This window comes from Passer domesticus, chromosome 2 (assembly GCF_036417665.1).
Source record: "Passer domesticus isolate bPasDom1 chromosome 2, bPasDom1.hap1, whole genome shotgun sequence".
In the NCBI taxonomy this organism is placed as follows: Eukaryota; Metazoa; Chordata; class Aves; order Passeriformes; family Passeridae; genus Passer; species Passer domesticus.
The window spans coordinates 44,949,861-44,976,814 of NC_087475.1; the positions used below are offsets into that span (position 1 = coordinate 44,949,861).

The window sequence follows — 26,954 nt, forward strand, 5'->3', positions numbered from 1 at the left end:
AACTTGGATAATGAGGGCGAAAAATGCCTGCAGACTTACAGCAATATGACCAGAATCAAAGGGAAGTCAAACCAGCAGCTTTGAAGTTCTTACAGTTTTGTTTGGACATTCTAGACAGGTCTAGGCACAAACAGAAAAGTTGTATTCACAGTTACAAGACAGGTAAGATATGTTTGAATGTCCAGCTTTTCGCTTTCTTCAGTTCTTCTGCAATAAAGTAACTTACAAACTATCCTGTTCATAAATTGTTTTCTTGGGTAATATATAACGGATTTTTATGAAGAATCTATAATTCTGGAAGCTAGGCAGATGAGGTATTTCTTTCTTAGGCTTCTCTCATCTTTCCCCAACGGAAGATCTGTTGAAAGATGTTTTGGTTTATGTATTGGTTTACAAATACATAATTAAACAATATAATTATTCAGATAAAATGAACTTGGAAGAAATTTTAGCTAGGCAGAGATGCTTATCTCACCTCGAAGCTGTATTTTCAAGTATTGAGCTAATTGAAAGATAAAACAAAACAAAAATCTTTCCTTACTCTGTTTGACATATTCTAGCTTCTGTCAGAAGGCCTTGGGCAGTCTGACCTAACACAAGCTCTGCTGTGCACAACAAGGAGTTAGTACTTTTTTTCAGTATTCTACCACTATAGAAATGTGCCCATGAAGTGCACTGATCTGCAAAGATCAAGTTCAATTAAGAGATATTTCAGAACAACCTTCAGCTGTAGAAGGCATTTGGCAACACGGAAACCTGGGACATTGCAAAACTCTAATACCAAGGAGACAGGAAGAGCCTTTTTCCAGAGCTTATATGTGTAATCAGCTGAAAGTTTTTGTGGGAAAACCAAAACAAAACCCCCCACTGAGCCAACTACCAAAACTAATAAACAAATCAAAAACTAACTAAACAAAACCTCCAAACCTAAACCAAAAAATAACAACAAATATCCTAACAACAGTAAACTTTGAAAAAACCCCAGTCTCTTAGTCAGACAATCCTCAACCTTAATATTGATTGGATTGGATGCTATGGACATCCCTTAGTACCTTGAAAATGTCAATAATCTTAATAATGTTGAGATGATTTGGAGGAACTTAAGAAAAGACAAGGATCTGTGAGTACTTAAGAGCTGGATACTTTACTATCTATGTAACAGATGAGCTGGCAGATGAGACAAATTCTAGAAGGAAAAAGAAATTATGTGGGTGGAATAGTAATAATTTAGAAATTAAAGGTAATATTTGGTTAGATGCAACTGATGGAAGAAAACAAATGCAGTTATTCTGTAGCACAGAAATAGAATTAACTTTGAGAAATTTTATTTTAGACATGCAGAGGTGATAAAACATTCAAAATCTTATCTCTTTCAAAATTTTCAAAGCTTAGTTCCTCCACTGCCATGCCTTTTAAGAAAATACTACCATTATAGAAAGGCTGCCATAGAAAAAATTACTGAAAAAATCTCAAGTTTAAGACACATTTATGGAAGTAAATATCAATGAAAGAGAAACTGTGAAAGCTGAACTAAATATAACTTTACATTGTCATTATAAAAGTTGTTTTTAGCATATGAAACATGCTCAATGAGTTTAAAATATGATAGAATAGCTATAATATGCTTAACATTCTTCATTGTCAGAAACAATCTAATTTGATGAGAATTCATCAACAGAATATATGTTTCTATTTCCCTTTTTTGTTTTATTTTAAACTATGACAGTTAAAAAGGCTAGCATCCTTATAATAGTAGAAATAAACCTTCTCTCTTTCAGAATTAAGCAGAGATTATCTGGAAAGACTGAAATACTGAAAGTATTTCTAACCTCCAACAACAATATTGACAAAATACTTCAGCATTTTCAGAGATGTTTTAGTGACAGCTTATTTGAATACTCTTGAGCTATTTTGTACATCATATTTCCCATCAGAAAGCAGTCCTCTTCAATTATACTGTCTGACCAGTGGTGCACCCGGGAGCTCTTTTTCATGGTGGTGTATTTTTCTTTCTCATATCATCATAGATGCAGCTTGGCCATCACAGTGAGTGGGAATATGTGACAGTAAGAAAAAATGAACATAAAGAAATGTTGTTCAAATTATTATGGCAGCTTCAGCTAGGAAAAAAAAAATTATCTGAATGTCCTATTTGTGAAGAGTTAGGGAACATTTATTGTCAGCACAGAAATTATTCTTAGAAAGTTGTCACTTCTTGAAGGCAAAGGAGGTTTTACTGTAAACACAGCTTTATATCTAAATAATATATATGGAGTATTTTTATGCCAAATTTTTATATATATACATTAGTCATGTGTTTCAATGTACCAGTGTTTTAAAGGGAATCTTGCCCTTGAGTTACAAAGCTCTGATGATAAACTGCACTATGTATTCACTACTGAGTATTTGTTGTAAGAAGGGCAGGGCAACATAAGGTTTTCACTGTCTTGTTATTATAACTAAAATGAATGCTGATACAATTAGAAGAGCGTAGTGGTTTAAAATTTAGCTCTAAAGCACATGAAAGGTTAAATTAAGGCTAGCAATCTCTATCTAGTTGAAAAGTAAGATGCCAATACATCTACTCTTGGGCTAAACCAGTAATGCCATAAAGAGTTCTCCTATTAAATTCTATGGGTGATGTATTTTTTAAAAATGCTAATTAAGGTTTAGCAAAATCTGTTTGGCTCTGCATTTACTTTTAAAAAACGTCTGTTCAGCACAGAAAAATAGGAACATGGCAGATGTGGAAAAATCAGCATCTATTGAGGGTTTCAAGTGTCCTAAAAAAGAATTACTGGTTTTCTGAATAAGATCAAAAGAAGAGAATTTTTGTTAAGAAGGGAAAAAGAAAGTAATTCTAGTGAACAAAAAATGAAATAGTATATGCATCTATTTTTTAAACAATCAGCTACTGTAAGTGAGGTACATTTTGTTCTGATAGTAGCTTAAATAACTTAAAGATTGATTGTACTTAACTGTTTTTGACTATAAGAATAAAGGTGTAAGGGAAGAGAAGATACTACTGATTTTGACAAAGTTAGGAGCTTGACCCTGACAAATAACATTATGTAGGACTAATAGTGAGTATAAGGGCAAAAAGCAGGCTAAATTTCTAGGCATTAGAGGAGGGAAATCTATCTCTGTATTTACAGAATAAATGGAATTATAGGTAGCTGTATAAAAAATACTTTTCTGGAAGATTCCCATGCTATTCCCCAGTCACAGATTAGTTTTCAAGGATGTAAAAAATCTGCTCATTTCAAAAGAATCCCCAAAATAGAAGATGACACATGAAAAAAATCTCAAATATGCAATTCAATAGTATTTCAAGTTAAAACTTAAAGGTTGTAAACTATTTAGCACCACTGTAGATGCTCTCAAACCGACAACCAAACACCACAGGAGCTTTAACCTTTTTTTATAAAATATAGAAATATTCAGAGTAAATTCAATAATATTTGAATTAATTATGATAAAACTCTGGTCTTGTGGGAGTTAACAATTTACTTCTCAAAAGTCAATAATGTCTGAAAGAACTTGTGAAAAATAGGTGGCTTATTTCTGGCCTTTTTAGTGAAGTATTTAATTTTTATTCTGAACAAGTTCTTCACTATTACAGAAATGAATTATTACTTTTCTGATAGGTTAGACATACATATTTTAATTACTTGAATAACAGAGACACGTTCTCTTGAAATGTTTCCTGCCTTGGCCCTGCTTAGATACACCCAGCACTTAGTTAGTGCTATTTTCAAGGTGTTGCCACTCTGTGATGGAGAAGGCAAGGAACTGAAGATGAGACATAATCTTCCTTGCTTTTAAGGTTTCATTTCCAGGCCAGCAATTTTATTTCACAGACATTCAAATACAACCGAGAAGAGCTCCAAAACATATGTGAGTGAGAAACTTGTCTGGGTGCAAGGCTGAAAAAAAATCCCAGGGTTTCCAGCTCAGTGCATAAGGCTTTGCTCTCTGACAGGGACACCTACCAGGTTCTTGCATTATAAGGGACACGGGAATTGAAGTGTGAGAGAAAATAAAGAGGGAGATCTCTTTCCATTTACAATATCCCTCAAATCCTATCTTATTTTCCTTAAAGTTATAATTATTTTCAATGTGTAGTGATGTCACAATGCTCTCCTTTTTACTGTCTTTTCTAAAATCAGTAATTTTAAGTCAAATATATTATAGTTACCACCAGACAACTGAAAGTCCCCTTCACTACTTCATTCTGAGGATGTTGCAATGTCTTCTTATTTCTGTAGTAGATAGAGATCCATAAATTTCCATCCTGCCCCACACACAATGAGACATGGAAAAACTTATGTCTGAATGGAAAGACAGGGTAGAAGATAATAAAAACTGTAATAACCTGATACTATGTATCTCAGATCTCAGGATAATGAGACTTCTAATGCAGTGCATTTTGTCCCCTGCTGTAATTTTCTACATATGTATCTGATAGTCTCAGAATATTTTTCTTTTACATGTTTTACTTAAGGGAAAAAAAATAACTAATAAAAAAACCCCAAAAAATCAAATTGTCAGCTGAATTCAATTTATGTAATCTTATTTTAGATGACCAATTTGTTGGCATTGACATTTGATTTTGTCAAGCAGACTCCTTTTCTAGTCTGTGGAGGGTAAAAAGCACTTTGGTTGTACAATAAACATGTAAAGCAGAAAAACTCTGGTCCGGGAATGCCTGCTTTTCCCCTCTGCCAGATTAGGGGCTGAGATACAGAAGACAAGTTATAGAGTTCAAGAATGTTGGAGGGCCAGTGGGGGAAGAGCACTGTGTTCCATACCAATAGGAAAAAAAATAAGTCTTTTGAATAATTTTTTGTAAGAGCCAGTAGAATTGTGTTGAAAATATTTTACATGAAAATTCAGATAGGTAAATGCAGAAGAAAACCAGCAGCTCCAGAGTACAAAAATATGAAGATTATTTTAAAATATTTCTCATAGCAAACACTATATATCCTGATGAGGGCTATGCTTACTTCTTTCAAGGTAAATACCAAAATACTAAAACCCAAATGCAACTCTTTGGGTTAAATAGCAAACATACTGACACTGTTTACAAGTAGAGTCTTCATGGCCCTTTGCGACCCAGTAAGACAGCTGACAGAGCTCTGTGATTTGGCTGATGCAATAGCTTTAATGAAAAATGCAAAAATTTAGAAAGTGTCCTAGCTAGTTGCATCTCAAGAATTTAATCCTCTGATCATTATTTTATATCAATTATTTATATGATTATTACATATTATTCTATTCATTTTCTTTCTCACTGTCAATTTTTTCTTTCACTTTAACTAACTACATTTTTTTGTTCTTTGTGAATTCAGGGTTTAAAATACTGAATATCAAGATAGTTTATTTGCCCAATTTCCCAGTGATGTTCAGAGCCAATACTCATTAGTAACCCTAGAAATTCAACCTGCTCTTTGTAAAAACCAGTTATGTCTTGGATAAAGAATGTCACATCTAGAAAACTAGTTCTAGTGGTAGATTTTTGCATTGTAGAAATTGAAAATGAGGTGAAATGAAATACAAGGAAACAACTGAGACACTGATAAGGGCATGCTCCAAGCAGCTGCTTGGCTGTATGATCATAGATCAGAGCCCTGTGGAGCATTGTGATGTATATTAATAAATAAGTGTAAATGTGGTCTAAATGCCCAGAAGGTGATGATAAAATCTGCTTCAGATAGCAATCAAAGAGTGCCTTTGGTACCGTATGACAAAACATTGCATTGATAGTATAGCAAATGAGGACAGCATTCCTCATTCTGTTTCTGGTGCTTGTGAGGGAAGACTACAGAAAAACATGTATTATGTAAAATGGAAGGAGAATACAAAATATTGGTCACAACTATAAAAAAATCAAACCTTTAGTTATTTTAATTTTAAGAATATCACAGATTTTCACATAAAGGATTAGTCACAAAAGCTTCTATTTCTGAAAAATTATCTAATCCTATTTAATACACTGAAAAATTACAACAGCAGCTATTTTGACAAATATGTTAAATTATGTGGACACTCAGAATGATATATTCCATGAAAATATAACTTCAAGACAGTGAGCTGGATATCTCACTGATCAGGAAGCTATCATAGACTAGTTTTTTACTTATTAGAACACACAGTAGGTCAGATGTCAAGGTTTCTATAAAGCAGATAGGACTCTAAACTGAATATTTTTAAAAGAGCCATTGTTTTGTCCTGTTCAGTTGTGCAAGACAAAGTTTTTAGCCTTGAAGAAATTATATATTTTTTATTTTTTAAACATTCACAGACCTTCTCCTTTTGGTTGTTGTTGTTTTCTTTTGACTTTTATGTTTAGTTTTGCGTGGGTGGGGTTTTTTTTTTTGTTTTTTGACAAGAAGAGGATTTATAGCAGATACTAATTTATTGTGGATTTTATTTTCAATAGCTGGAATATCTTTGAAGATGAGGGATATTGATATAAGAACAACAATTTTTGGGGAGAGGATTTTCTGGATGCTTCTTTAGCAGTCCATCCTTTTCATTTTTAGACAAATTTATTAATTTATGTTCACACATGCACACACCACACAGACGGATAGCTAGACAGATGTATGCATGTGGAAACAGGCCAGGGAACCATACCAGTCATTACTGCTTGTCAAGGTGCCAAAAGTAGCGACAGGACAGGACCACATATGCAATTGTTTTGTTAAGATAAGCAAAAGTTCTCCTTCTATATGAGAGCACATCTTCAGTCTTTGTTTGTATCATTCCAAGTTTCATCCTAGCTTCGTGTCAGGAGTATATCAACCATGTGCCAGTTGTCTCCCATTACATCTTGATACTTGCTTTCTACACAGGAAGAATAAAAACGTGAGTTCTTTAGAAATGAGGAAATTACTGAACAGATCCCTAACATGAGCAATGGACTCATCCAAGAGGTGTACCCAAAGGCAGATACATTTAGACACAATTTAGACACAAGTGAAGTATGTCACAGTATGCGGAGTTTGGTTTGAAGGGCTGTCGCAGTAAATTAACTGGAATAGATTTTCAGTGCCTTATAACAAGTCTTTCTTTTTCTTTCTTTCTTTCTTTTCGTAAAATTTGCAGCAATTTTCTTTTATAATCATCACTTTAATTTCAGACTTCAGCATGCATATTATCGTGCTTTTTGAAAACTGAGATATGTTTTGCTTTACAAAGAGTTTTGTCATGTATAAGCTTACTGGAAAACAATAGTGTTCTAAAAATGAAGCAGGGATAAAGAAAACACCTACCTTCAGGGGTGAGCAATATCTAGTACCTGTAACCTCTAGGGATATCTTCTGACATGGTCTCAAACACTGCTGACTAAAAATGCTGGTAAGACTGACTAATATGACACCATTAAAATGTATTGAAGACACAATAGACTGATGGAAGAGTCCTATCACACTGCAGCATCTTGCCAATATTAAAGCCTGTCCTTGGAATCTTGCCTAGTACTATATCTCTCAACAGATTTCATAAATGCTACTGTATTAAAAAATGTTTACAGAATTTTTAAGGTTATATCATTTTAGCCTATGTTGCTTGGGTTTTATTGGGGTTTCTTTCTTCCTATTTGCTAAGTGCTAATAAATCAATTTCTATAAAATTGCTGAATGAAATTTTATAGCACCAAACTGTCTAAAAATTTTCAGTTTTCACTATAAAGTATATTTACATTAATCCTTAAATGGCATTTAGCCTTCATTCATAAAATAAGATTTGTTTTTATTTACTTTGCTCAATACAATCTGCTGTATGGTTTGCGTACTTCCCTGTAGTCTGAGGCAATATCAAGCTTCTCTGCTACTTCCCACTCACAAAAAGAACTAAAAAGATTGAAAAAATCCTCATTAAATTTTGCAATTTAGTACTGTGCAAAATGTATTGTTTAAAAAAATCATATTTTTCTTATTTGCACTTATATAGATGTAATATATATAACATTATACAGAAGAAAATGTAGAAATTAAATAAAGAACAAAATAAAAATATTGTTTATTTATTGAAAAAACAGGTTAGGTCTGATATATTAATTATTTGAGTTTTCATCCAAAGTGGGATATTCCACAGGTGTTAAAATATCTCATTATTAAAAAAAAAAACAAAACCAACTTTTTTTTCCAGTAACAAATAACAAATGTTTTAAAATTAAAAAAAACAAAAACAACTTTTTAGTAATAAAATCAATAATAAAAAGTCTAACAACAACAATAAGAATGGTGCTAATAATAATACCACTGAAAAACAATAAGGCACTGATGTGTTTCAGCTATCAATGGTGGGATGATTCAGAGGGAAGTTTTACATTATCATTGCTGAGCCATACATAAAAAATGTATAGACTTTGAAAGAAAGCTGAAATTGCATGCTAAGGAGACTTCCAGTTGGGAATACCCGTAACAATTACTGACAGAAATTTCAGCTCTCAATGTTTTCTGTTTATGCCTCTGAATATAAAACCCTTGTCTCAGGTAGAAAGCAGACTTTACTCCATTTCTTGTTTCATATCATTCTGTGGCTGCTGAAAGGAAGATTTCTAAGAAGATATTTGAGAATCCATATACACTGAAAATGATTCTTTGTTGCTCCATGCAGATTTGTATACTTTGTTTAGTTACAATACAGTCAGGCTGTATCTGCCAAAAAGGTTTTTGCAGGGGGAGGGGATAATTTGACTTTATCACCATAGCTGAACATCAACAGCATTTATACATCCACACTTATCCTAATATCTACTTCCCACACGTCTGTGCCTACTGAGCCTACAGCACTCCTGCAGGTTGGGAGAAATGTTTTGAGGATCATATCTGCTAAGAATAAAAAAAAAAGATGAAGGATTATGCACAGTGGTAATGTTAGTTCACTTGGAACATGAACTATACAGACAAAAAAATTAAATCAGCATGGTCACCTGCTGACACTAGGATCCCAGTGTGATGATCCCATCTGTCCTGAAAGAACAACACTATTAGTAGCCATGGTGACTAATCCATTGTTAGTCCCACAGAGTATAAACACAGCCCACTGTAAGAGTGAACTCTCTGATGATAACGGACCACATATTTGAGAAGATGGTATGTCATAGACAATTCTTTAGTGAGATATAAGGTTTGTTTCTTTTTATATCTCTAATTAAAAAAAAAAAGTTATTTTTAAGAAAGCAATTTTTTAAAAAAGGCAGTAAACATTAAATTCTGGGTTCAAAATTTGCCAAATTTCCAGTAATTGCCAATTTGGCTACCACTTAACAAAAACAGCTCTGTGAGAGGTCCCATTTCATGTGATGCTTTTCTTTTCTTATGGTCCTTATGAATTTTCAGTGTGATATTTATTTACTGTGGCTAGGTCAGATACCTGTCTCAAACAAAAAAACTACCTGCTCTATTTAGCTAATTTCAAATCAGTAAAGGTTGTAAAAATTCATCTCTAAATTTTTCAAAGTCAGTTATGACTACAAAATTTCAAATCGGTCATTTAGCAACTCAGAAATAGAACTCTCATATTATTAAAAAAGTCTAACTTTTTCTTAGAATGAAGGAAAAATTTCACTGAAAATATGACTGTTATTTCTCTTTTCTGCTGAATGGAAAAATATTTGTTTCCTTGAACAGTTACAGGATGAAAATAATTCCAAATCTTCACAGAAGCTTGCATTCATTCCAAAAGCTGTTGGTTTGCCATGGATATTGTTTCTTTGCCTGTGGCAATGCTTTTATCTGCTTGAAGAAAGGAAAAGAGCACATCTTAGGGAAATAATGGCACCCTGTAAATAGCAAATAGATTTTTCTGGAGCATTTAGTACTTGGGTGGTTTTGGTTTGTTTGTTATTTGGGATTTTTTTGTTTTGTTGGGATCTTTGATGGAGAGGTTTTGGTTGTTTTTTTGGGGTGTGGTTTGGGGGTTGTTGGGTTTTTTTGGTGGTTTTTTTTTTTTTTTTTTTTTTTTTTTTGTGTATTTTGTGAGAATAAACTGGGAGAGTTACCCAGGAGGGGCCTGATTGGGATGCAGGGACAGGCTCTGGAATTGGCCACAAGGTGGTGAGCAATTGAATTGTACATCACTTGTTTTTCCTTATTTGTGTGGGGTTTTTTTTTCCTTTTCCTATCATTATTATTATTTATTAGTATTGCTTTATTTAATTTTTGTTTCAATTTTTAAACTGTTCTTATCTCAACCTAATGTTTTACTTTTTATTTCCCTCTCCATTCCACCAGAAGGGAGGAGGTGAGTGGGTGGTTGTGTGGTGTTTAGTTGTGAGCTGGGCTTAAACCATGACAAGAACTTTGGCATCTAGTTCAAGCCCTTCAAGAAAATTTTATCTATTGTCATAGAGAGGAGATAGGCATTTCCAAAGTGGGAAACAACTTGATGAACTACTTTACACTTTTTAGACAGTGAGATTTAATGAGACGAATCCAAAATGAGTAAAGAATACTTCACATATGCGTACTGGTCAACTTACACATACCAAAGTTCTGATTTGTATTTGCTGTTATCTTGGGAAACGCATTTCATCTATAAAGTTTGTTTACCTCTGTAGAATAGGAATATGATGCTTTTCTGTTTTGGAACTCAAGAATAAAAAGCAGTTGCTTAGTTTATGCTGCCATTAGCAGAGCACAAAAGGTATTTGGCTGATAAAAGATAGTTTGGCTGAAGTTATAAAAAATAATGAAGGTTTTCCCACTCAACAACAGCCATTTAGTTGATAGTCACTGAGGAGGAATATGTTTATCTCTGCTTCCTCCTTAATAAGTAGAAAGAGGTAATCCTCCCTAGATGTCAATATATTTAATGCTGAATTACTTGTTAAAGTATTTTTTTTCACTTTGAACTAACTGCAGAGTGAATTCATGATGAATAGAATCCCAAATAAAGTTTTTTTGAATAGGTGGCTAGAATTAAGGAGAATGAAACAAGGTCAGAGAACAAAGTCTGAGGAATGGAAATTGTTCTTGACAATATGTTTCCCTATTAAATATATTTATCAAAGGAGTTTATGACAGCGAGCAATCGAGATGTGATCTACCAATTGAATTTTCATATAAAAATAATATTCAAATGTTTTTTTTATGAGAGACATTTCTGAAGACAGTTAATTACATTTTCATCTTTATAACATCAGGAATTTTGAGGGAAATAGTATATAATTAGTATATAATTACTACATACACAATTTTATATTCACGTATATATAGGAATACATGTATGCATTCTTTTGTATTGTTTTTATATACAAATTGAAAGATTATAAGCATATCCTGCAGGAAAAGCTAGGTGGTGTAAGTCAACCTGTGAGTAAGAAGCAAACTAATGACAGGTGACTATTCTACTCAGGACGGTCTTCCTTTAACCTGATTTAATTATAGCAATACTAATTTTTGCCATTTTTTTCTAATCATTTCACACAGCTTTACTGTCATAATAGAAACAGGAGACAGAGCCTATCTTCTGAATCTGCATAATAGTTGTACTAGATCAGCAAATTATAAACATCTTGCTCATCAAGTAAGATCTAAATAATCTTCAGTTAAGACAAGCATATAGAATCAGCAAATACACTTCAAAGAAAATGCTGATGTTAAAGAGAAAAAAGTGAGCATGTATTCTTTTACAAATTCCATTAAAGATTAAAAAATCTGTCACACAGTGTGAATTAAAGCAGTTTAAATAGATTGGCATGATAATTTAGGACTTTAGTTATTTTAAAACATGGGGGTTTTCTTTGTTTATTTGCTTGTTTTGCTGATATTGAGATGAGAGTAGCAAAATGTATTGGCTGTTGAATAGATGAAAATATACATGGATTTATGTTTCACAGTTATGTTATATATTCAATACCACAGGCACCAGCGCAAAATCTGGTAGAAACTGTATTGCTGGAGCTCTTCCAATTTATACAAATAATAAAAAAATATTGTCTTTACATGGGGCTGGAAAGCAACCATTCTCCTTTTGCTTTCTGTTTTAATATTCTGCCCACTAGACTAAAGAGAAACATTCTCTGAAGAGTTTTGGGGTATTTCTGAAGTAAAAGTAGATTAGATGCAAGAGGAGAAAAGAAGTTACTGTTCTTTGCACTGTTGTAGTCTATGTAGAATCCCCAAAGTATAAATACTTTTGCAAATCCCATTGGCAGAGAAGGCAATAGAAATTTTCCATAATATTCTGAGTCTCAAACCACTGACCTAAAGGACTGCAGACAAACACTGCTATCATAGAATCACTATTACCAGCATTTCTTTTGAATTTATTTTTATTTATTATTCATTTTGTCCAGACAGACAATCTGATAAATTTTTCCTGCTTTAAAAAGCACATTCAGAACATTTTAACACAGAAAAAAAATGCGTGCCATTATATACCTATTAGGAAAAAAAATCCCATTTTTTGGGGAAGGAGTGGAAAATTCCTAAAGTTCTCAAATTGTAACTCCAGCTTAAGCTTACTATTCATGGCTAAATATATACACACATGGAGTACAGGGACTTTGACTGCACTCTGTAAATTCTCTGTAGAAATGTCTTATGTCTTTTTTTAAATAATAATATGCTGCTCTTATTCTCATTCTAATAATCATTGGTCCATCTGATAGTTCAGTTTGTGTGTCCATGATGATTTGTGAGCAGTTACTTTATAGATCAGCATCTGGTCTTATGAAGCTGGCCATATCTATCCATTTGTATGTATCTTACAGCTGCCATTGACTTTTTATCAGAATAAGGTTCATTGGAATTTTATAGGGTAGAACTAAAATTCATTTAACACTCTTTAACTCAAATCAGGAAGTAATTAACTGACTAAACTTAGATTTTTAAAATATCATTAATTTACCTAGAATATATATCAGCAAAAGATTATTAGCTCAAAATACATGTATTCATTTGATTACTTGGAAGAAAGTAATACAACCATGTTTTTATTTATTGAGAAGTTACAGCATGATAATTAATTTAGATTAATTTTTTTCTTCATATTATTTGCAGTCAATATAAAAACAAAGTATGAAAAATTCAGTTTCTATTAAGAAATTTGAAATTGTGAAGGTGGTTCAAAGTTTATTAATAATGAAATAGTTCTTCAGAAACAAATGATCTCGTACACAGAAATTCTGTACTATTCTCAAAAACTACCAAAAAAATAATTTTATCTTTAGATACAGCAATCATGAAACCTTCTAAATGAGGGTGATACGAATTATTCTTTCAGCACTGCAAACAAAAAAGACAAAATTATTTTTATTTCCTTTATGTATTGCAAATGTATCTCACAAGGAAATTTTTTTACATAGATTGAAAATTGCAGGATTATCACAATAGACTTTTTTTTCATTTTATTTTTCACTGATGTTCAAATTTTATAGTACATTAATGAATTAAACAAGTTTAAAAAAAATTTAAAATGAAGAAAAATTGAGATGATACACACAAAATGGTTTGTAATATATTAAAAAATAAAGGGCCCAATAGGGGTAGTTTGATAAGTTTGATAAAATAATCCAAGGTAGCTGAAAGCCATAAAAACACTGCTGACCCTATGAACAATAGTAACTCCTGGAATTTAAAACATTGACACTTAATTTTGCAGTAAGGAAAACTCCTAAGAAATCTTTAAATCTAAAAGAGGCTTTCATATTGTCTCTTTATAGACATTGATGAAATAATTGTGATAAACAATTTATGTATCTACAATTTTTTTGTTTTATTGTGTATGGGGAATGGAAAAAAAAATTGTTATTACTCCACTAAGTTGAAGATATTGGCAATACATACCTATGTCCAAGGAAACATTCACTTGTTTTGTTTTCAGATAGCCACAGGATAGCCAGCTGAAAATTCAGCCTTACTAAAATAGCTGTAAACTGTCATCTCCAGTGTTACATAAAATAGGACTGGCCTTTGCTAGTTCATTATTAACAAAATAGGATAATAAAGAGGTATGATTTTACATCATTTTCAGGGTAACATTTCCTGTACTATAATGTGTCAATTTTTATAGAAGAATTTGCCTGACAAACATCATCCTTATGAACTGACAATTGAGTTTCTTCTTTGCTGCTACTTAATCTTTTTAGTCCATCACACAGAGACCAGTGTCCAGAGAGTCAGAAAATTTGTCCTAAAGCAAAACTCTGTGTTTCTAGGAACAGCTAAATGACAGCTGATGCTGTTGCACAGAAAAGGCAGCTGAGAACTGGTTTTACTCTTTTGTCACCCATTATTTTCCTGCAGTCGGCTTCTTGTGTCTACTATACCTGCATATTCATGACAGCAATGGAAGAAGAGAAAAACTTATCCATCAAAAAAGCTTCTTACTCACCTCCTAACTCTAGATATCTGCTCTCTAATTTCTTAGGTTGAAATAGCAATTAAGATATGTTGGCATCTTATTGCAAAGGTTTCATACCTTCTCAGGGGCAGCTCCTTACAACACTGACTCCTTCTTCTCAACACAGCCAAGAAACTCCATCCCCCCTCTCAACCAGCCAACCTACTCTTTTATAATACGCCTCTTAACGGGATCCAGCTGTGGCCAATTAAGAGCAGGCTTGTTCTTAATGCTTGATAATTAGCACAGCTGTAACTCCTTAGGGGCCAGATTACCTTCACTACTTGTCTCTATTCTCCTACCTTCTATCTAACCACAAAGATAAAAGTGGATTTTTTTTCTAAATAGTAAACTTGATTGGCCACTGTAAATGTGTAAATTCACTAATTGAGCTCAAGGAAACTGCTCTGCTTCTACTTTTTCTGCTTTCAGAATTAGTTGTGGTAGGAATGGCCCTGTTGATTGTGCAAAATATATTGTATCAAGTTGTCATGAAATTTTTCTTTATGCTACGTTTGCACATTTCCTCAGGAAATGGTTCCTGTATAAAAGAACAGATTTTGATTGTGCTTCCAGGAAAGGATGTTCAGTCATTCCAGCTTTTCATTATGATCAGAATTTCACCATACACATGGGGAAAGAGAAACTAGTGAGGTTTTACTGGGAACAACTGTTTCTTTTTTGTTGAACACGTGCAGCTTACTTCAATATCTGCTTTGCAGATTTGGCATATCTTTTCCTGTATAATATCAATACACATCAATATTTTCCATGTCTACCTCAAAACAAGATTATTAAAGGAAAGTAAACACACACACATAGATTTATATGAACACAAATATAAGTATTAACATGTGTAGGCAGATGAGTAGGCTCTGACCTGCTATTCACTAACTGAACAGAACATAAAAAACATGACAATATGAGCATAGCATGAAAAAATGCTGGACATAACAAATTAGAAAACAATAACATTATAAAGTTTTCAGGTAGCACTGTAAGAAATTGCAGGACTACCTAATGTCCCTAACCCTAGAAAGATCCAGAGTCTGAGTTTCTGAATGAGTTGAGGACCATCCACCCTAGGATCCAGGGTGGATCACACGGGTGTTAGGTGAGCATAAATCCTGTGCTAATAATCAACAGATCTGTGAATGTGGATATGACTGTGGGTTAAGGAGTAATGGTGTATATCTATCAACAGTCTATCTTCAGCCCTCATCAACAAGGGGAGAGGAGCCTGATTTGCTGTTGTCTGTGTTCAGGTGAGTGCTGTATTAAAGGCACTGGACTGTGTTGGTTTCTGTGTATGTATACTTGTCTGTAATCATGTATGCATTCACATGCAAACATCTTTTCAGAACACCTATTTACTGTCTGGATCTACTGATGGAAACAGTAACAAACTGTGATTCCTTGGAGAATGAGAGTGCACCAAATAGAGCTCAAGCACACGAGGAATGAGGAATTCCCAATGTCCTGAGGGTCATAAGGTTCAGTTTCTTTAACAGGGAAAATTTAGTTTAAGCACTTTGGCAGCTGTATTCTACACTCGTGTTTGTCTTTCTGAGCTTTACTATGATGTACTAATACTCATAAAATGATGAAAATCAAACAAGAACCTTATTGCGCATTTCTGATATGCTGTTTGCTTTTCCTGCATTTCTCCTGCTGTGTGCTCCAGGCTGCTTCTCTTGTGAAATTCAGTGTCAGTGTTAAGAAACATATTAGATATACATGTGAAATTCAAGCACAATTCCAGGAGAAAAAATTACAATCTCAGCTGACTGTAGTGCTTAGGTATCCAGCTCCTGAAACACAGACAAGTATTGAATATGAAATATTTTCTTCTCTCTTCAGTGTGTCAGAACAATTGGTGCTTCAGATTTAAGACCGGAACTGACTGAACACTGAACAGAGACCTGCCCTTATCATACTGCTAGGTAATTACAAATGCTGAGGTCAGAGATACATTTCAAATTGCTTGTTTAATTGGCTTGTAAGACAGTAGGTCTGACAATGGAGAACCTATGAACCTGACACCTCTCAAAGTTAAATGTTTACAGCCTCTCCTCTATATATGAATAGGTGTGCTTTTGCAATTTTTATTTCAGAATTTACCCAAGTAGGAAGGAGTTAATGAAATTCTTGTCCCTCTTTTAATATTATTGGACTATGAATGAAATACAGATCTGAAAAGACTTGTTTCAATGCCTCTCTGACCAAAATAATATTCAAGACAGTTCAAGAAATTCAACAGCTGTTTTGGAATACAATGTGCTATAAATATTTGCTATTTTGAGATGTTTACTACGTCTCTTATTGACACTCTAATATTGCGATTACAGAGACTTAAGGGCCAGAGTGAAGGGAGTGGATGGTGAGCTGTAGCTTTCCATCCTCAAGATAAATGACAAAGCTTAAGTCCTGTCTCCCGTGTGTGTGTGTATGTAAATAAATGAAGCGCAAGAAAAAGAAGGAATTAAAAAATTATATGTAGTCACAGAACCACAATATGATTATGATGCAAGACACATGGTGGGGCAGCTTCAATGACTAAAGTGCTGGATGGATTTAAGCTCTTCATACAGAGTAACAGACAAAGGAGACAAAGTTTTGCATCCTATGTAGAGTAGGTTGAATGAACATTTATATTTCTAAGAGATGACTGAGGATTTATGGGTCAGTGTATTGAGTTTGTATGGCCAAGATTTGGTAGCAGGGTAGGGCATGGTTACAGAGTATTTTCTGTGAAGGGATGCCAGAAGCTTCCTCCATGTCTGTCAGAGCCAATGGGAGAACTCAGCGAAAGCCTTGTTAGAGTGGGAGTAGATAACATGGTTCCTTTACTGCTTGTGGTCAGTCATTTCACCACAGAAACCAAACATGGCGGTTATATATACTGGTAAATTTCACACTAATTCCTTGGGGAATTCCCTATAATTTTTGGCCTTACCAAAATAACAATAGAAGATCTCAGAATTCTTAGTATTGGAAAGACACCACTCAGAATGAGAGCTCTGAGCCTGGAATGCTCCGCTGTGAACAGAATGGTAGGAGGTACATAAATCCACATCTTTAATGTTGCACTTGCAAAGACAAAGGACAATGAGAAAGCAAACCTTTTCTCCTTCCCTTTCCCTTTCCCTTTCCCTTTCCCTTTCCTTTTTTCTTGGACTTTGTTTCAGGTGGTCTATGACATTTGAAGATGCTTTCTGATTTGTAGACTGAGAAACTCTTTAAGGAATATAGAATTTTTCTAAGATATCAGAGCTAGTGGGGAGAAATGCAGGGGTTAGCAGACTTTATGTACTATTAACAGCAACTTAGATATTGTGCTTGAACCTTAATGGTGATTGCAATCATTTTAGCTTCTCATAGTGGTCTAAATGTATGTATAAATTAAAAGGAAACGTGGATTACAGACTATCTGTGCTCTGGACTCTTTTTATCAGTAAGAAAGTGGCTAAATTGTTTCTCGTGAGGTGAATTTATTAGTAAATACATCTCCTCCCACAACAAAAAAATGGTCATTTAAAAATAGCAACCCTTTGTTGAAAGGCTTTTAAAAAGTCTATATGTTCAGCTTAATTGTATCTTTAAAATGACTGAAATAATCCTCCCAACCATCCTTCCCTATTATCCAGGATTATGAATAAACCTTTAAACAAATTTACAATCTCTTAAAGTCCTGATTCTCAGCTGGTATAAATTAGCATTTATTCACTGAAATGTGTAAATTGGCAAACCTCTGGTATTGATCTAAGTCAACCAGAAACTGCCCAATATTCCACTGAAAACTCTTCAATAGTCTGTTTAAATTACTGTATTACTTCCAGGATGGATTATAGGAATATAAATGTGTTTCCCTGTGGAGTTAAAAATGGTTGACTTTTGCTGTCTCAGTAGAACTTTAATAAATTAGCTGATTTCCACAGGGCTTTCTTATACATAAATTGTCTATTTACACAATAGACAATAACAACCATAACTGTAAAACAAAATTATATTATTTGATTAACAGTAATTAAAATATAATCTGGTTATACTTACTTAGCTCTGTGAAGATTCTTTTTCTGTGAGCATAAATGATGCTTACACACTTTAAAAATAAACTGTGACAAGATATTTTATTTTGTAATGCTTCTAACACTCAAGATGAGTGTCAGACTCAGAGTTTAATTTCTTGCACTTTCAGTTATACTGTTCTGTAGTGGTACTTGTTACTCTTTTTTTTTTTTAGGAGATTTTCACATTGTATGTAAAATTTTAACAAGCTAAACCTACTTCATGTTCACAGGACATACCAACATCCTTTTCAACAACACCATAAAACATATGAAGAGTTATGTAAGTATTTTGGGATACCAATACTCACAGAAGAAGGGTAAAAGGATTTTGTACACTTGAGAGTGGAAAGTGTGTCTCTTATACAAGCAGCATTGCAGAGGGGAAAATCAAGAAACATCATATAAAGGAAACTTGATTCTTCTCTCAAGACCATGTTCTAACTCACTGTTTACCCACAGAGGAAGCCAAAATATGGCTGCTTGCTGCTTTGGTTGGATTATTTGAAGACTGAATGAATGAAGCATTTGAATAAAATTGTATAATTTACAGCATGCTGGTGGGAGTATTTGCCTGTAACAGAAAAGTCATTACACTCATATTAAAATACCCCCCAAATGTACCCATAATCCAGAAGAAACAGATATCCAGGCACCAGCTCACCATTTCAATTCTATATTTACATTTCCCTGCAGATGGCCATTAGGAAGACCAGAACTGTACTTTTCATAACCACAAGCACTGTCAGAGGACTTGCATCTTGTTAAGAATATGTACAGATTAGTGACAAAAGTAGTACTCATGAATTACATCAGTAAAAGTTAGATCTTATTTATAGTATTTTTTTACTAGAAATCCAGGTTCTATTTAATATTTCTAATAAAAATCATGCTTTATGTGGGCTATATTTTTTGAAAGCACCATAGATAAAGTTACTTTTTTCAGTATTTTTGTCATTTGACTTTTCTGAACTATAATTTCAATATATTTTGAACAGACTTTTTCAAGAGACTTGATGAACAAGAATAAAATTGTTACATAAAAATTTATTTTTCTTTTTATAGACTATATGCTATGAAGGTCTTAATTTATTGTCAATAACAGATTTGGAAAAACATGTTGCTACTTACTTATAAGGCATTTGGTAGCTGTCAGAAAAATTCAGGAAATAAGACCTTGCCAAAAAATAACTAAAATATGAGCATATATTTAAAGACATTTTTGGAAGAGATTGAAAAACTACAGTGGTTCCTTAAGTTAGGAGCAGTGTGGGGGAAAATTACATTCTGTGGATTAGTAAACAAAGTAATTCCCAGAATCTGTCATATTTACATAATCTTTCAAATATATTTTATAAGTAATCTAAATAATGTCTCATTTTAATGAATTAATGATGAGTTAGGACAAACACCTAATAATTTGTCAGTGTCCTGACTATGTGTATTGGTTCTTGATGGGATGGAGATAACTGCCCCCATAGAAGCCTTCACGGAGCTGTGCTTTGTGCTTGCAGCCAGAAGAGTTGATAACACACCCGTGTCTTGGCTGCAGCTGAGCATCGCTGGCACAGCATCAGAACTGTCTCCTCAACTGTCCCTCTGTCCCCAAAAGTCTGTGGGCTGGGGTGGGCAAGAAGCTGGGAGGGGACACAGCCAGGACAGCTGGCCCAAGCCGACCAAAGTCATGTTCCATACCATATGATGTCACGCTCAGCAAGGAATTATAAGATAAAGGAAATGTGGAGAGGTATTAATTATTACGGCGTTTTCTTACAAAGCAACCACTATTTGTGGTGACGATATACTTCCCAAGAAGTAGCTGAACATCACTGCATATGGAAAGTAGATTATAATGCTTTTGGTTTTCCAACAGAACAGAAGTGCAAGAGTGGCACTGGGGCCAGCCAAGATCACTCCATCCCATTAAGGCTTCCAGCTTTCAATTATTTGTGGAGATTAATACTTTCATATAAATGATTTCATGTTTCAGTTTTCATCTGGGGTTGAAAAGCAGGGAAAAGAAAAAAAAAAATCCTGCAAGCCAATTATTCTGTTACATGTAAAGTCAAAGCAAGGCAGAAAAATAATTAGTGAGATGTTTCAATATAACAATCACATAAGTGATGCCAAAGCTTCTGTTTTCAGTTCTAGAAAAACTATGGAGTTTTTGTAAACAATTTCTATTTCCCTTGTTATATTTTTTTTTCTCTTATTTTCCTATTATAATCTGAGGAAAAACTCCCAAAGTAAAAGGAATACCTTCAACAGTAGTTTAGTCTTCCTAGTTCTGTGTCTAAAATTTATTTTTGAACTTGTGTAATGATATGTTGAATAGTAATGATGTCCAAGCTGGTGGTTTTCAGTAAAAGATCCTGAAGATCTACCGAAGTTTCTATGTAGTGCTCTTCCACTGCATGGAAAGGTGAACCCATTCAAGTGGATCAAGATTAACATTGGTAATACTAGGTTACTTGATTGTTTGTGAGAATTAATTTGTATAAAAAGAAAAGCTTTTGCAAATAATAATTGGCAGACATATTGTGTTAATGACTGAAGATATTTTGTAGCTACAGTAAGTGTAGAGATCTCCATAAATATCAGTCTAGTATTATATGGAGAATGAGAAAAACTTTAAATAAAAATTAAAATTAATACCTTCCAGTTATCAAATTACATTTCTCAAACGTGGAAGTGCTCTCTACATATTCCAATGAATCAAATCCCAAATAAGCCTATGACTTTCAATGCATGTTACAATGATAAGGGGCATAAAGTCAAACAGCAGTAGCTGAAGATCACAAAGATGAAGATCCAAAATATTTCAAGTTAATTCTATATTGATCCATTAATTGTTTAATTGATTGGAGGCCAGACCCAAAAAAGGGCTTAGCTACTCCCATGCACAGCCTTTAAAATATATAGGATTACCCAACAATAAAAGTAGATAATAATAATATAAAAAAAGTTTGGGAAAAGTTAAAGTAGTAAATTTTGTATGCAGTTTTGATTCTTTTAGGCATTAACAATATATTTTTAAATAAAGTTTAAAAATCCATAGTTTACTCCTATGGATATTCTAAGTGCCAAAGCCCAGTTGTGACCTGAACACTCCTGCTCATTGAATTTAGACATGAAGGTAACCAATGCTTCTCAACAGCTTAATTTTTTGTTTTCTATTACCTCAACATCTACTATTACAGCTTGTTATATAGCCAAAATTTCACAAGAAGAGACAGGATAAGTAACCTTAAAAGGATTTAATTCCTTTTTAAATCCAACAAACCTGTAAAAATGCATTCTTCTGCCATTTAATAAATACAGTTGTGTGAAACACCTGTGAGGGAAGGCAAAGGGAATCTAGACTGTGCAGCTTGGGAAGGATAAGGCTTCAGGGTGGCCTAATTGTGGCCTTCCAGAACCTAACAGGAGCCTACAAGAAGGATGGAAATAGATTTTTATAAGGACATGTAGTAAAACATGGGAAAAGGCTTCAGACTGAAAGAGGGTAGGTTTAGAAGACATGAGGAAAAATTCTTTACTGTGAGGGTAGTGAGGCACTGGAGCAGGTTGCTCAGAGAAATTGTGGATGCCCTATCCCTGGAAGTATTCAAGGATCAGCAGCATGATCTAGGGGAAGGTGTCTCTGTGTATGGCATTAGAACTAGATGATCATGGATGATAGCTAAGATCAAGGGATTGATGTTGTCTGATTATATCCTTTGCTTATTTTGGATTCAGCTCATCAAATTTCCCTTAACTTCTCATGGTTTTCCTCATAGCTTGTTAATTCTGGGGGCTTTTTAACCTGTGTTATCCAGTTCTGAGCTATATTCCCTTTCTCTGCCTCTATACTGCCAGCTTGCATAGGGGTGGTACAAATGCATAACAAATTCTCCCTTGTGCTCCTCATCTTCACAGACTTTGCTGCAGGGGACAGTTCATCTGGCACTGCTTGTCTTTACTTACAGGTATGTGCTTATGTGTTTTTTGAGGTTGGCTTTTGGGGTCATTTTCAGGGTTTGTTCCAAAAGGAAAGTCTTTTGGAAGTGTGCTGCAGCTTTTCCACAAAATATATGCAAAGGCTCTTTTTCCATTCCAAAGGGAATGGAAAGGGGAACAAAGAGGAGCATGGGGTGTGTGACAGAGGTGCTTGTTGGGTTCCTGGCAGCCACCACCGTACGATACAGTTACACCCCAAGAGATTACTATTATGTTACACATCCAAACAGTAGCAAAAATAACACACATTAGAAATCAATAAAGGCTAATTTTTTAGTGTCATAAAGTAACTTTTATAGTGGTGTTACTATATGCTTAGTGTATATTCACTGCCTGCTCAGCAAAAGGAGGGAAAGTGCATTCAACCTCTGTATCCTTAAAGGGAGTGGGAGGAAATTAAAAAAAAAAAAGGAAGATGGAAGAGTCTGAGACATCAAACTGACTAAATGGCTGAAAAGCAGCCTGATTTCTTTTTTTTTCAGCTTTGTCCTTTGTTTTCCCTCCAGATACACCACATCTGTTCATAAGCCTGACTTGTTATGTCATGTTTGATTTAGGCTGTACAGGGGAGGAATCCTCTTTGTGCTGCATCTGAGTGGTTTCTGACATGTTTACAAGTGAAAATGAAATAGGGTAGTCAAAGAAGAGGCGTTCATCTCGGAAGCATAAGTGAAACACTCTAAAACATTTTTCTGGAAGCTGGACTCAGATGTTTCACCAAGCTGAGGGACACTTGCATTTCGAAGGCAGATGAAGCACATGAGGAGTATAGGACTATATAGGACTATATATAGTCCTATATACCCACTATATAGGACTTTGTATGGGTTTGACAACAGTAATAAAATGAATTTTTCTACTTTACGAAAATAAATATAAAAAATTTTCACGTTTAAGGGCTTAAGATTTAGGTGGTTAAAGATTTAAGAACTTAAAGCATTAAGATTAAAGTGGACTACCAATAATATAAAGTAAAATAGTATAGAACAGAACTAGTGCTACTTCTAGAGAAATTTATTTTTTAATTACTGTGAGCTGAAAAATGAAATCTATATGGAGGGGGAGAAAAAAAAGAGTCAAAAAAACATAGACAGATAAAATGCGACTATCTAGAGATTCATTTTTAAGGAAAAGGAGAAATCATGTCTTTCCAAGAATATACATGCTCTCCAATTTATCGGTGTAAATTTTATATATTTTACATAAAATTGTCATCTATTTTTGGCAAGATAAAAGTTATTCAGTTTTTTAAAACTTTTTTTTTTTTTAAAAGTAGTTATAAAGGTCTTTCTTTCTTTTGTTCTTTCTTTCTTTCTTTTTGCCTATTTTTTTCAAGGACAGTTACTTGAAAAATGCATTAGGTTTTTTCATGTTCTAAAGAGATAGGAAAAAATGGAAAACATTTATATGTTTTCATTTTGTTTATTACAATTTCAAATTGTTATTTGTTGAGGCAGGAACTAAAGTTCTGAGCACATGAGGGAGTCCCATTCCAGGGGGCCTATTTTGACAGCCATCAGTGTGCCAGCTCACAGCAAAATCTTCATTTCAGACCACAGACAAACGGTTTTAAGGCCAAGGTCTCAAGATCAGGAGTTTCCCATTGTCCACCACTATGACTGTTTAGCAAGCTACAAATTTGCATAGAAAGAAACTTGTTTCATTGCAGAGGTCCTTTATCTGTCCTTCAAGTGTGGTCCATAGTTACTATGGATCTCTTGTGTGCACCAGCAAACAGTTGTATCCCTGTAATGTGTTAGACAGAACTCTATATGTAAGGTTTTTTTCAAACACTATAACTTCAGAAATTTTATGTTTTATTTCAACTTTTTATTTGGGTGGGAAAAAAAGTGATGTGACCAGGAGGTGTCTGTGGGAGTGGTGCTGGATGGGTAGCTGGCAGGAGTGACTGGAGAGTTACAAGGGAGTAGGATGTTTTTAACAGCAAAACCTTGGCAAGTGAGTAATAGGTTATTTCACCATTCTACTAATACTGTTGATGTTAACAAGGACAGATCTGTCAACAGTGTGGCTGAACTACTGACATTTGTCATCTCTTGTCAGCTCTCACATCTCTTTTCAAGTGGAGCTGTACTTTCCCAGAATGTCAGATTTTTGAGAAGGACCCATTTATGATACTCATAAGGCAAACACATGGGTACAATGAAGTGGATTTCCATGAGTAATTACATCTGTCAGCAGTGGCAGTATCTATGGTCCAGAATCATTAATAAGACACAGAAGCTACCAGGATTCTGCCTGTGCAATCTGAATGAGTGACTGCTATTTTCAACTACTGAATGCCCTGAGGAAATGTGAGGATGATGGTTTTGTGAAGCCCCAGCAAGAGTAACAATGTGCAGGTGGAAAACAAGCAAAGAAGTTGGTGTTTTCTTGATTCATACCTGCAGAACTGTTAGCCTCGAGCAACACAGCATAATTGCCTTATGCATGATTGCTTTTTGAGTGTTAGTTTGATTTCTGTATACAGGCTTTCAAGGACAGAATGAAAACAGCTATTCATAAACACAGTCTCAGTTCTTCTCTTTTCTGCTATCTGGTCTAACTGACAGTAGAGGATCTGATGTCAAAAGGGTTGGAATTTTAGGTATGACATTTCTGTATAATTTCAATGATGACAGAAGAAGCCTGACTTCACATGACTTTCTCAATAGTGTAATGAGCCAAAATTTTTAGAGATTATGAATATCTGTTGTAATAATATTTCATTCAGCATTTTTTATCAAAAAGCAGAAATATTATCCCTTCTATAATTACTTTTTGCCTATCCAAGGTCGATATGAGTAGATGATACAGATGGATGCAGATATAGATGTAGAATAGATATGAAAAAAAAACCAGAAATGAATACCAAGGAGGGGTGAATACTTGTGAGACTAAAACATCTTTTTTCTGCTCATTAATTAGATAAGGATTCCAGGAATGGAAGTTAGCATGAATTGTGTCCATTTGTTTGGATTTGACTTTTTAAAATTAAGAATATCTCAAACATGTGAGGTAAAAGTATGTGCACATAATCATAGTTTGTCATTTAAAAAATGAGACCTACAGAAAAACACATTATCCTTTAATGCATTTTATGAAGACACTGGGGTTTTTTTCTAGTGTATAATAAAGTTTATTAAAAGAAAAATTGTTTCTGTAGATATTAATGAGGAAACTAAGTTACAAAACAACATTAAAGTTGTTAGTAAATGAGAATTTAAGAACAGATACTGTTTCTAATGCCATACTGCAAGGGACTGTGTTTCTATGTTTCACACAGCAAAAAAACCACTGACTGGTTCAGCAGAAGAGTAATACTCTCATTTGCCCTCAGTGTCAAGCTCACAGATTTGCAGTAGTCTCCATCAGAAATGGTAACAACACCAATGTGAGTTACTTAGACTCTGCTTTCTGTTATTTATTAATCCATGGTCATGAGTTCCAGCAAAATTTAGAGTAGTTATAGTGGTTTCAGTTGATTCAGAATTGATTACAAAGCAAATCGGATTTTTAGGGCTAAGAAGGAAAGGTAGATTTACCAAAGTAAAATCCAATAGGAATACATAACTTTTAAATCAAAGTAATCTTCTAGTTTTTGTTTTCCAACCTCACATTGCAAGAATACATCATAATATTTGAATATATCAACATATTTGAATACATCATAAGCATTTAAGTTACAATTAAGATTTTTACAATACTTTGATTCATACTTTACTACCAGTAAATTCATGAAAGGATCTCAGCTCAAAGAGGAATAATTTGGTGTGTACAATGAGAAACAGTGACTATAACCTGATTCATTTTAAGCATTACCTATTAAATTAGGCTGACATCATCATAGTACCAATTTTTATTTAAATTAATAATTGTCCACATACATATTTTTTTTGTGTTCACAGAAGTTAATTTCTGCTTAATATCATTATATTGTAAATACCATTTTAATTGGGATACATCTAGAACAGAGGAAACAATTTGAATTAATGAAGATATATTTATTTCTTGGTATATTTTCTGGTCCTCAGTGGGATGGCTTGAAAGTAGGCTGAAACACAGCATGCTCTGTGACCTTTGTTCCATCTGTTCACAAAGGGCCTTGTGATACCCATAACTCACTTTGTACCTCTTGTACCCAAGAAGCCTTAAAAAAACTTTTCCATCCTCCATCAATAATATGATCATTCTTCAAGGCATGAAAATCATTTGTTGGTGGCTTAAAGCTAAGCAGGCAATCTGTGACCATTCCCAGCTCATCCACAACACTTTTGATTTCATAAAACAAAGAATCAGCATTTTCTGTTTCAGATGCTCTTTCCTAACACCTGTGCTTGAACATAGAGTCCTGAGTCTAGTCCTGGGATCCACATTACAGGAAAGACACATGCCTGTTAGAGCAGGTCTGAAGGAGGACCATGGAAATTATCAGAAAGCTGAAGCATCTCTCCTATGACAACAGACTGAGGGAGCTGGCTGGGGTTATTAAGGCCAGAGAAGAGAGGACCCTGGGAAGACCTTATGCCA

At 34.1% G+C, this 26,954-nt stretch overlaps 2 long non-coding RNA genes across 2 annotated transcripts in view; one reads left to right on the forward strand and one right to left on the reverse strand.

Moving 5' to 3' along the window:
• Positions 1-26,954, reverse strand: part of LOC135295361 (uncharacterized) — a 178,669-nt gene that overhangs the window by 128,165 nt on the left and 23,550 nt on the right. The gene's annotated exons all lie outside the window — the stretch shown is intronic.
• LOC135295360 (uncharacterized) lies at positions 17,222-19,261 on the forward strand. Its single transcript, XR_010357425.1, has 2 exons — positions 17,222-17,418; positions 18,659-19,261. It is a non-coding gene; the product is annotated as an uncharacterized LOC135295360 (long non-coding RNA).